We start from the raw sequence: 12769 nt of genomic DNA on the forward strand, positions 1-12769 counted from the left end.
CTGTGCCTTTCAAGAAAGAATAGCCATCTTGCTCTCGGGGCAAGGGAAGGGGGGGGGGAAAGAAAGTAATGTCTCTGCGAAGGGTTTGTGTTTTTTACCAGCTGCTTTGTGTTGGGTTAATGGATGGCTGGAGTGAAGGATTATATCCTCCGAATTCTTCTAAAGTGGCAAAATATTTATTCTGAAGCTGAGATAGCTAACTTGAATGTGACTTTGGGGCTCCATCATTTTTATTGAACTGTTGATTGACTCGACTTGATTTAACCTCAAAATAGCTGTTCTGGCTTAGAACCACCGAGTTAGAGGTTTGTATGTATGTACACAACCTGCCGGGCCTCCCAGGAGTTGACATAAGTCATATTTTAAATATTTGTAAATGGGACGACTTAGCTGGAGGGATGAAATCCGAGTCTCCAGCCAAACAGAAGGTCTGCTTAATGCAACAAAGAGCAAATGCCACAAAACAGGGAAGAGTTTGTAAAAAGGGAGGCGTATATATGTGAATGAAACTGCTTAATGTTTAAGTAGTGTGGGGTTTTTTTTAAATAAAGCCACATTCCTTTCCTAAGGCAAGAAAGCACTAAACCTTTACATTTTCTGAGGATGGAAAAAAAGAAAAGAATAACTAAGATAGAAAGATAAAGCAGTAGAAACTACTTTAGATCTTATTTACCCAAGAGATGGAAATGAAATTCCTTCAGACAACTTACTTACACTCCAGAATGAACAATGGCATCTTTCGTGATATGCTTGCCTTGCATGGCTGCTTCTCATTTTTGAATTAATCATGTGAAATTCTAATGGTGGTAGAGGCCTTCTATTAGACTCGACATAGAATGCCCCCCTTTAACAGCATATTATCTAATAGAATTTCAAATTTATCAGAGGACACTGATTTATTCAACGTATGAGTTTCTTGGCTGCAAGTCACTTGCAACATTTGCAAACCTAAATCATAGCGTGAAACTAGAGAGAAAAAAGAAATAAAGCCATACAGTAATCTATGAAACAAATAACAGGAATAATTTCAGCAGCAAAACACACGGCTGTCTTCTGTCTGCCTTGAGAGACAATGGAGTGCACCTCTGAGGGTGAAGGCAAACCACTATGTTAGCAGCACTGAAGTGACCTTCCCAGGGCACAAGCCTGGGCAGTGTGTGTGGAGATCCTAGGCTGCGTAGACAACAATACCCCCTCTCAGCCTCACTGATGTGGTCCAATGGAAAGCAGTAAAAGTAAAAGGTAAAGGATCCCTGGATGATTAAGTCCAGTCAAAGGCGACTATGGGGTTGTAGCGCTCATCTCACTTTCAGGCCGAGGGAGCCGGTGTTTGTCTGCAGGCAGCTTTCCTGTTCATGCAGCCAGCATGACTAAACCACTTCTGGCATAACGGAACACTGTGAGAGAAGCCAGAGCACATGGAAATGCCATTTACCTTCCCATCGCAGTGGTGCCTATTTATCTACTCGCACTGGCGTGCTTTCCAACTGCTAGGTTGGCAGGAGCTGGGACAGAGCAACGGGAGCTCACCCCGTTGTGGAGATTCGAACCGCCAACCTTCCGATCGGCAAGCCCAAGAGACTCAGTGGATTAGACCACAGTGCCACCTGTGTAGTAGACACCAAAATCACCATAACTTGTCAAATGTGTGGGAGAAGAGAAAAGCTTTTCCCTGGTGTTACAAGGATGTTAATAATGGAGACAGATGGGCCTCCCTGCGAAGAGAATCCCATAAGCAAGGAGGCAGAACTGAAAAGGTTGAGAAAGTTTGTAAGTCTCGAAACCTCCCTCATGGGGGCACCCAGAAAAGGACTTCAAATGAAGACTGAATGGTTTGAGTAGGTTCATATTGATGTTTCGACAGACCTAGGCCACTACACAGTTGTGACTTCCACCAAAGAATTCTGGCAGCTGTAGCCCATTAAGGGTGTCAAGAGTTAGGAGAGCCCAATCTCCCTCATAGAACTACAATTCCCAGAGTAGTTTAACAATGAATCCCTCTGGCCTAGGGAATCTTGGGAATTGTAGTTGAATGAGGGGAATAGGGCTCTCATGACAACTCTCAGCACCTGTAAGAAACTGCAGTTCCCTGGATTACTTGAAGGAAGCCATGGCTGTGGTATCATAATGCTTTAAATATATAGCGCAGATGTGGCCCTAATGAAAGCGAGCTGTATACTAGCATGCTTGAGAAAACATAAATGAAGGCTGAGACACACGGCAAGCTAATCTTTATCCTGATCTTTGCTTTGCCAGGCAAATGTGTCTTGAATTTAGCATGCTGTGAAATGTCTAGAGAGCACAGTTGGATAGGCAGTATGAAAACATGACTAATAAATAACAAGAAATAAATTTACTTTGGAACTTGGGGTGTGACCTGGTAATAGTTCCTCGATAATTTTATTTGGTTTATTTCATTTTTCAACACTTCTGTGTTGCTTCTCATGAGAAAGCACACAGCAACTCTTGAAACATTGCATACAGAAAGTTTATGATGCATAAGGCCAATTAAAACAACGGAAAAAGGTATTGACTTGTATTTGAGGGTAGGAGGAAACAATAGGATGAGGCTATGGTTGTTCCATCCAACCAACTGAACTTGCTTCTAGTCCATGCTTCCATGTAAATCTTCACGGTTATTGATATATTGAACACAACCTGGACAACGATGATGAAGGACGAATCATGAATGGTTGAATCCTATTGAAGAGAAGGTATGGGAAAAGTACAAAAGAAAATGAAAGCCACCACAGGAAATCCAGGAGAAATGGCAGGAACGTTCTCCATGCCATGAGCCTGATCCTTACAGAAGAGTGCATTTTCACCCATAGTTGAAATTTCCCCCATGTAATTGGTCCACTGAGTACCCCACTATTACCAGTTCTGTTTTATCTGGATTTAGGGCCAGTTTCTTCCCATGCTAACAACCAATATATATTGCCTTATACTGGATCAGAACATTTGTCAATTTAGTTCAGTGCTATCTGTCCACAGCAACTCCACACACATCTTTGGCTGTGGGCTTTCCCAACTTTTCTGCTGGGGATGATTTGAACACGGGCTGAAGCCGAGACCTTTGGAGAAGTATAGAGAGAACCAGTGGGGTGGAGTGGTTAGAGTGTTGGACTATGATATGGACAATCAGGGTTCAAATCCCCTCTCAGGCATGAGGCTCACAAGGTGACCTTGGGCCTATACTGCTTCTTAGCCTAACCTACTTCAGGGGGTTATTGTGGGGATTAAATGAGGGGGGGAACCATGTACAACTCTTGGAGCGCCTTGGAGAAAAGGTGGATAAAAATGCAGTAAACCAATAAAATTATATACTTACTACAGGGATATGGAGACTTTGTCCAACTTTGCATTAGTATACCACCTCTAAATACTTACTGCAGAGATAGCTCTGTTCAGGATTTTTCTTCCTTGATTTCAAGGACGTTTCAAATGTATTAATGGCTTGATTTTGCTAACTGGTGAAAAATCTCACCCAGCAATAATGTGCGTCAGCAGTTTTCGAAGCACAGATGGCCATTTATGTAACTCTGTTTGCAGTTGTGGCTGTGTTCCACGGCAACAGGGAAATGGAATACATCTGCACGCTACGAAGAAAATAGATGTACACGAACTGGATGCTTAAATGATGGCGAAGCAGGATTGTGATCAGCCATGAACTCTATGAACAGGAAGGCTGGCCTGGCCTCAGCCATGAGCTGAAAAAAGGAGAGGTCCAATTATGACCCACACGGCTTCATTGAATGGAAGTTTGTTTGTGTATAACCTACCTTCCTCAAGAGTTTCCTCTGAGAGGAAATGGCGTCACTATGGGGGTCAATTGTTGTACATTCCTCTCTGAAAATAAAATGCCACCCACAAATACAGCTTAATTGAAAGCGAGCAAAGGGAACTCAGGTTGCCAAGAGCCCTGTGCTTTAATGAGGGGTCTCCTTCATGGGGAGGCATCAAAGGTCAGGGGCAGAGCATGCGCTTTGCTCTAGAAGGTTCCAGCTGTGATCCCTAATGTCTCCATTTGAAAGCAGCAGCCAAGAGATGGGAATTCCCTCTCCCTGAGACCCTGGAGTGCTGCTGCCAGAGAAGACAGTACTGGACTGGAATCTGCTCTTGGTGCGTTGGCTGCCATTTCTTTCACCTCCAAAATGGGGCAAATCTGTACATTTTGGTTTCTCTCAGTTTCTCATTATTCCAGTCTTAACTTTAGTCCTCCATATATGCTTATGATTTATTTTTTTCTTGGTGTGTGTTTTTAAAAGTCCTCATGAAAATTCATCCAGATTTCAGTGCAAATTTCTCATAGTGTACATATTTTCTTATGCCACATCAGACCCATTTCTGCAAAACCATTTCCCTGAATGTAATTTTTTGGATGCACGACTTGGCCAGAGAACAGCATCACAACATTAAGAAAAGCGCACATTTTGAAGGGTTGCTGTGTTTCCTCTGCTCAATTATTGTTTAAAAAGGGTGAATTTTGTAGGTTTGCTTTTCAATGAAAACTGAACCAAATCCTTGCCCTACCCCCAAAGGACCCAACCACAGTCAACCAGATTGGGGGTGAGGTGGGTGATGACAGTATAGCCACTATGGCTGTGTACCAGCTCCAGCCAAATCCCAAACTGAATTGGGCCAATTTGAGTAAACCTGGGATTTAGTCATAGTAGGTTGAGGTAGCCCTGGGCCAGATTGGGTCAACCCAGAGTGAACTGGGACTGCCCAAAGTGGGAGAGGGAGGTCTGGGGACAAGGAGAGGGAGTCCACGGTGCATCTCCTCCAACATTCTCCTGCCTGGCTGCATGTTTAACCAAACACTGTTCAAGGCCCCAAAGTTGGTTTGGACCGCATATCCAAGTCATTCACGAATCGTCCTTGGTTAAAAAAGGGTTATCCCAATTGGATTGTGTATATGTGTACAGTCCTGGTAGTCACCATGCTTTTGGGCTGGCCACCATGTTTCCTCCCAAAATCGCCCAGAATGACACTGCGTCTGGGTCATTTGGAGGAGACAAAGGCAACACCTTTTGTTTCTGTTTTTTATGGCTTATATACCACAGTCAAAGTTATGAGTCTTTGAGATGCCACAAGACTCTCTATTGAGTTTGCTTGACTTGGCTGCTACCCCTCTGGAAAGTATCAATAGTTTGCGGTCAAACAATTCAAAAACCTCTCCCATGTCATATTTGATTGCACTTGACAGTTGGCATAAAGTATTTCTCTAAAAACCTTACAGCATTTGGTATATTTGCAGTTTCAGTTAGAATCTGCGTGTTAACATTTTATGGGAATTCTTATCTGATGCTTGCCAAAAATAAATTTAGTTTAAAAAATAAAACACTTAAGAAATGTCAACAGGTCTCAAGTGTCCAAACTCGGAATTAAGCATTGCATATTCAAAATGTGAATTCAAAAATGGAAGGACAAAATTAGGAGACTTTCAGAATAATTGGTTTCAGATCTAGACCTGTCCCTACCATGTTGCCCGCAGAACTATGGATTTGTGGATTATTATCTTGCTGAGCTAAGCATTAAAGACCGGGCAGCCTGCTGCATGAGTTTTCTTTCTGCAATATTTCCCATTGTGATTACTCAATTCAGCATTTCTTTTGGCTAGGAAATGAGTGCAGCATTTTCCTTTTGTTATCCGCCGTGTGTGTGTGTGTGTGTGTGTGTGTGTGTGTGTGTGTAAAAGACAGAGAAGGGGAGAAGGATAAAGATGGTTCTTTAAGGGGAAAATTTCCACCTCTCGTTTTCTTGCTATGTACCCGGGTCATTAGGCAAACTGCACCACATCTGAAAGAACACCGCTTTTGAGCCTGGAATTCCCACTATCAGAATAGTTCCTCTGTGTTAAGCAACAAAAGCCATGGCATTGTCTCAGTGTTAAGCGGGTGTTAAAATGTGCATATCTTACTGGGCTCATTGTATAGGAGGTCCCATTCAGGGCAGGCCATTTCTGATCCACTGGCTGCTGTGAGCTCTTGCATCTAAGACACACACAGTTGCTTCTGATCATATTAGCTACAGTTGTCCTCGATTATTTTGCTTCGTGAAAGAACAACCACCAAAGGACCCTCTGACTACAAAATTTAAAAGAGCCACCTTTGAGTTATCAGGGTTTTAATATGAATTCAATGGAACATTATCTCCCACCCACCCACTTGCAAGATAGCTGGGAATGAAAAATAAAAGATATATAATACAGGAGTCTCCCCACTTATGCAGGGGTTATGTTCTGGGCCCCCATGAACATAAGTGAAATTGCATAAAGCCGGAAGCACCCTCTAAACACCCTTTAAAGGCCCTGCCTGCCATTCTCTCATCAATCCATACCAAAAATACTGTATCCAAAGATATCCGCAACCAGATTGAAGCTCTGGGGTCAGCTGGAGGCTGCGCGGGAAAGCGGTTGTTGCTGCACTACTCCGTGTGTCAGCTGTAAGGCAGGGAGGCTGAGCAGCGTAAACAAAGCTCCTCTCTCTTTAGAGCTTCCTCTACCCTCACTGATGTCCTTTTTGGGCTCTGGGGAGGGTCTGCCCTCCTCCACTTCCCTCTTCCATTGAACATCTCCAGGGCCTGCCCCTGTGACCTCACCTGTTGCCTCCACCTGTGACATCACCAGGGGCCTCCTCTAGGTCTCAGGTTTGGGCCTTGAAACCTCAGGGTCTAGGATGTTTCTGACCTGGCAAACCTAGTCCATTGTGTGGGCAGCTTGCAACTCTCCATGCACAAAAAGAGGCTCCACGTAAGGAGGATGTTGAGACCTTTACCCCAGTGCCATCTTTCCTTGCAGGCTCTCAGTTTGGCACACATTGTGCCAGCTGTACTAAAACACAGCTATCTATTATGCAAAGCAAATGCTTGCACAGTGGGGACTTTACAGCGTTTTACCTCTTTGTGGTCCTGTTCCAGATCGCTTCCTCAAACCTTGCATACTGATTTCCCACAGGCATCTGATCGGCAACTGTGAGAACAGGATGCTGGACTAGGCGGGCCATTGACCTGACCCATCAGGCTCTCCACCCCTCTCATAAAATATCAAAAGCATAAAACCGGTATATATCAAATATCTCAATTGCTTTTCAAATTCATGACCGTCATTTCCTTATCCAACATGAATTTTTAAGCTTAGTGATGTGGGCTACAACTTACAACCACAGTTACCACTGAAATTCTTGGCCTGAAAGATCATGCCTACAGTTGTGCTTGGTGACTGGAACGGAAGCTTCCAGATCCATTTTAAAATATGTTAGGCCTGGTCTATGGCACCAGCCAAGAAAGTTTCCCCCTCTCCCTCTAGGCCCGTCTACACTTGATCATTGAGCAGCACAGATGAGGTAAATTTGGCTTCTTCTATCAACCTCCCTGCCCCACAAAAGCAGTTCCTCATCATCAAGATAATAGCTCTTCCTGCCTGTCATGATTGAGATCCAGAAAGTCTGCATCTTAGGCTCATCTTTTAATGTGGGTTGTTCCCCATGAGCCCTGAGCCAATCCGTCTCTATTTCAGCAAAATCAACCGCTACTCTTCCACATGACTTCATAGTTTTTATAATATTTTTAATATGGGGGTTACGCTTGCCAGCGACGTGCCAAATTTGGATGGAAATGAGATGGATCTCGATTTGGGCAGCTCTATTTTGACAGGTAAAGATCAAGGATTTTCGCTGATATAATAACCAATCACCCCTTTCATTTTTCTTCTGGTTTTCCTTTCCTGACATCTGAGATCCGCAGCTGACTTCAGGGTAATCTTACTCCTCAGTTTCAGCTGAGCAATTTTAGAGAGAAGTGCTGTAAGGCTCACAGATTTACTCAATCTACTTACGTTCCCAAGCCAGGAGGCCTGTGGTAAAAATCTCTCACTGAAGATGGCACCAATTTGAAATCTGCAACTTTAGGGTTGAAAGCTGGCTCATGGGTCCGATTTGGTGTCTCCATTCTCCAAACCACAGACACTTGCCCTACACCTGATATCATATAGGGGGTAAAGATGTGGCTGCTCACGAAGCCCATTCCTCCGGAAAGCACGACTGAAACATGCACACACACACACACACACTCACACTGCCCATCATCTGATGTGCAAGGAGTTCAATCCTGCTTGGTCACTATCTTCCCCAGTGCTGACCACCCCCCAGCCAACCCCCCCTGCTGTGCCAGAAAGGTCATGCTGAATCTCTCCAGAGCCTCACACCTAACAGTGGCTCCCTCGTACAATGCCTATGTTCCCAGTCCTTCCAGACTGAGTGAAGGATTGTGGGTGTGGTGGCTGTTCTTCCTACTATTAAACTGCAAGCAGCCTTTGTCGACAAAGTGGCAGCAGTGAAGGCACTCTTTGAGGCGACCTCTCCCAGGATTCCTTGCAATGTGAGTGATCAGTCACCACTGGAGAGCCTTGTGGCAGTGCTGCTGCCTGTTCTGCTACAGTGACAAAGTGGTGGTGGCACTCTTAGTCCTAAATGACATGTGGTTGGTGGACAGGTGGGCCAGGGGGAGGGTGTGCCAATCCAAGTCTCGCTGTGGCTAATGGGTGGGCTGTCTCTGACTCCCCCCCACATTTCTTCATCCTCGAACCAGGCAAGCAAGAGGCATTTGCAGAGTGCAAGAACCACATTCCAACCAGCCCTTGAGGAAGGGGTGGAGCTGTCATGGAATTCTACTCAGTATTGATCCAGAGTAGATTTCAATGTATAGTTAACAGAGTAAAAACTTAAACATGTTGCAGGATCCCCCCAAAATAGACCAGAGGCATTTAATATTTTATCCAGCAGAACTTTACTGCTACTGAAGGCAAATGAGCATAATTTTCACAAATCCAATACATTCAGGATTGGTACTGTCCATAAGAAATCCAGTTGCAGCAGACTTAACTGAAACTTACAATAACTTATAATAAGTCTAAACCCCCAGCCAGATGGGCAGGGTATAAATAAATTATTATTATTATTATTATTATTATTATTATTATTACAACAACACTATATACAGAACACCACACCAGAAGGACAGAAGACAGAAAGAAACTGAAACTCAATCTCCTTCTGGCCATACTATTATAGTCAGCATGAACTTGACAGAAAGAGATAACAGAACTAGTTTAAGCCAGCTGTACTCAGCTTCTCTGAAGGAATAACTCAAACATCGTGAACATTCTGCTTGTTTCTTTCACGCAGAGAAGCTTCCAGAACCCTCTTGAATTAATTAGAATAGGAAAGATCTCTACATATCAGACCAATACTCTCTGTACTCAGAAATGCAAACTGACAGGAGAAGGGCTGGTGAGGGGTGTGGCCTGGAGCGAGGGGGTGTGGCTTAGGGAGAGGCCTCCAGAGTGGACAGTGAGATCTGGAGGATTGTGTTTAGCCTCCTTGCCTGAGGTACCCCACCTGTACCTCAGGACATGTCCACAAATTATACTATTTTAAAGACATTGTTGACTAGTGTCCCTAGTAGGAGAATAAACAAGGGAAGGGAAAGCTGGAATTCCCATGTCGGCATTTGAGAGCTAGTGTGTTATAGTGGTTAGAGTGTCAGACTAGGACCTGGGAGACCAGGGTTTAAAGCTCGCTGGTTGATCTTGAGCCAGTCTTTGCCTTTTAGTCTAACCTGCTTCACAGGGTTGTTGTGGGAGTAAAATGGAGAGTCGGGGGAAGCCATGTATGGCTCCTTGGAGGAAAGGCGGGACAAATCAAACAAACAAATAATATAATAGAAGAGCAAAGTCTTTTACATCAGTACTGTGATCCTGTGAGCTTTGACCCACATGTGGGATGTTGAAATTATAATGGTCGGTGACAGAAAAATGTTTTCCACCTTTGGTCCTCTCTCTCTCTCTCTCTCTGTGTGTGTGTGTGTGTGTGAATTTTCTGCTCCACTCGGAAGAGGAAACCTTCCAGGAAGAAAAGCAAAAACAACAACAACAACCCCACTTGCTCCTTAGCAAATGGTAGAATTGAAGGAGAGAAGGTGGTAGGAAGTATAATGGGCTGTGGCGCTTCTTAAATCGCAAAGCGTCATGAGAAGAAAGGGCTGGGTGGGAGAGGGTTGCTATAGTGAGCGCAACCAGAGGGCCTTAATGTGTGTGCTCACTGAAAGGCTGGCTGTTCCAGCTCAGTGAAGCAAGATGGACCCATGCAGCTCTCTGGGAACGGCTCACAGAAACGCCGGCCTCCAGTAGCGAAGCAGAAGTCTGAGGCTGTGCTGTTGTGAGGGATGGGTGGATCGGCTCGTTTTAGCTCCTCTCCGTTTCTCGTTTCCCCGGTTTTCATTCTGTACTTCACATCAGTTTGCAAATATGTACGCATCTTTTAATATGTGATTTTGCCTACTATATTTTCACAAACCACGGAGGATAAGGCCACTAGCCGTGACTGCTCTGCTCTGCCTCCATAGTTGGACACAGTAATGCTTTTAAATACCAATTGTTGTAAATCTCAGGAGGGGAGGGTGTGTTTGTGCTCTGGTCCTGGTTGGCATCTGTGAGAGCAGGATGCTGCACTCAATGGGCTATTGGCCTGATCCAGTAGGCTCTTATGGCTTTTACGCAATTACGTTTGACTCAGAATAGACCTATTAAAATTAATGGACTGAAGTTAGCCATGGCTATTAATTTAAATGGGTCTACTCTGAGTAGGACCAGCATTGAGTTCAACCCCAATTCTCTCTAATATAATGCATCATGTATGCTATTTTTTCCAAATATATGCATTTTAATGCACATTTCCCCCCATTTTTAAAATTCATTTTATAACACAAATAAACAACACAAACATGAAAACAAACAATACAAACAGATTCTTGTCTTATCCTTATTTTTTCTAAACATTGTTAAGTGGGCTTCCCCAAGTCCCCCCTATCTGATTTTCATTTTACCTCCTCTTTAGCAGTTTACATATATCATAATTTCTAAGCATTTTTTAAATCATAGTTACTTTAACCATAAGAATCTTCACATTTTATCACTTGCAAATAATACTATTTTAAAATACACTATCTTCTACCCTACAGCCTAAATCCACTTCCAAAGCTATTCTAAGATTTAAATATTAACATATTTTTTTCAAATATTCCTTAAACTTCTTCCAGTCTTCTTTCACCATCTCTTCTTTCTGGTCTCGGAGTCACCCAGTCAGTTTGGCAAGTTCCATATAGTCCATCATTTTTAATGCACATTTTAACCCAGAATATGCATTTTTGTATGCGGCAATTGGCTGGAGAACTGCGCTGCAAATTTCAGAGGTGTGCAAATTTCAAAGTACGGATGTGTTTCAGTTGACAAATTGATTCAGAAATTGATTGCATAAGTTTGTCTTTAAGTGCAGAATGCGCCATGTTTCTTGCCCCAACCCTAGTTATTCTTCATGTACCCACTCCAACCCGCCCACCCTCTGATTAAATTGAACAATCTTTCATGGTACAGAAGACATTACAGTCATACAAATGAGGTTTAAATAAAACTGGAGAGAAAGATTTCAGGGTATCCATTTCAATTTCTACCTTCTTTCTGGCAGATGACCTGCCTCTGAAATCAGAAGTGAAGCTGGATCGCTGAAAAGGAGATGGATATTCCCCCTCTTGAGAAGCTTGGCCTGGGGAAGGGAGGAGGGAGGAAAATATGCATCAATATGCTACCAGTCCCTGAATCAAAAGTGCATCTGCTGATTTGTCAAAGCAACCTGTCACAAAACCGCACCGAATTGCAGAGCTGGGAGAGAAAAGCCTGACGAAAAATTCTGTCCCTCATAGTGCCACCAAACATTAACGCCGCCCTTCTTCACCATGTCTTTTGATGGTTAAGGTATATTTTTGTGGGACCTGCCTCTTCTGTATTGTTCTGGGCTGCTTTTCTTCGCAATTGTTTGACTTGTTTTCCTAACTGTATGAACTCCTCATGCGCTCTTAACTTATATACCCGTGGACAGCTGGACAATGAAAGTGGATTCTGTGAGAGCTTATGGTGGCAAAGGGACTCAAGCCACATTCACCCCATGCATTTAAACACTATGTAGCTAAATCCAAGTAGCCTATAGTCTAGAAGATTGTATTAGAAAGGTCCCGTTCTCTTCCAGCATTGATGAATTGCTTTGCCAAAACCTAGGCCAGCGAGGGAGGAAGAGTATTCCCCCCCATGCAACCTTCCTTCACTGCCTTTCCTTCTAAAGAGTGGGTGGCATGCAACTCAGTTTTACTCAAAGTAGTCCTATCAAAAACAATGGGTCTGACGTAGGGCTGGATCCAACTAAGTTGTTGCCCAAGCTGAACAAAATCTGCTTGTACAATGGAACTCCCCCCCTTGTGCTCCTCCTATATCTGCCCCGGAGGGTTGGGGGAACCACTGGAATAGGTTTGGGGGGCACATGGGGGCGGGGAGAATAGGGGGAGAAGTCCTGTTGTGCAAAAGGACCTTATTTTGCTCAACACACCCTGCTTAACATGATGCTGAATTCCACCCTCGGTCATGTTCATTTTAATTGGTTTACTCTTCAGTAAAACTTGGTTGACAACCATCCAGAGATTTCCAATAGCCCTCTGGGAAGGAGATGGAGAGAGATGGTTGCTTACGGAAAAGCCAAATGGAAACCTCCAGTGGCTTGGCTTGGGACTTCCACTTCTCATATAGAACGAGCATTGATTTTGAAGTTGAAGGAGAGGTTCAATTTCACACACCAGGCACTGCATTAAAAAAAGAGAGTAAAGACCCTGCTAATATGTTTTTCTCATTCTGGTTCTGTAGGCTAATTCCCTTCTTTCACTTATC

At 43.7% G+C, this 12769-nt stretch overlaps 1 long non-coding RNA gene across 1 annotated transcript in view; it reads left to right on the forward strand.

The window, feature by feature from the left end:
• LOC309529770 overlaps positions 1–12298 on the forward strand; it is an 86532-nt gene extending 74234 nt beyond the window's left edge. Inside the window, exon 3 of the long non-coding RNA XR_014218438.1 lies at positions 11523–12298. This is a non-coding gene — a long non-coding RNA (uncharacterized lncRNA). The remainder of the gene's footprint in view (positions 1–11522) is intronic.
• The last annotated feature ends 471 nt before the right edge of the window (positions 12299–12769 follow it).

The sequence above is a fragment of the Podarcis vaucheri genome (genome assembly GCF_965113315.1).
Source record: "Podarcis vaucheri genome assembly, chromosome: 3".
NCBI lineage: Eukaryota > Metazoa > Chordata > Lepidosauria > Squamata > Lacertidae > Podarcis > Podarcis vaucheri.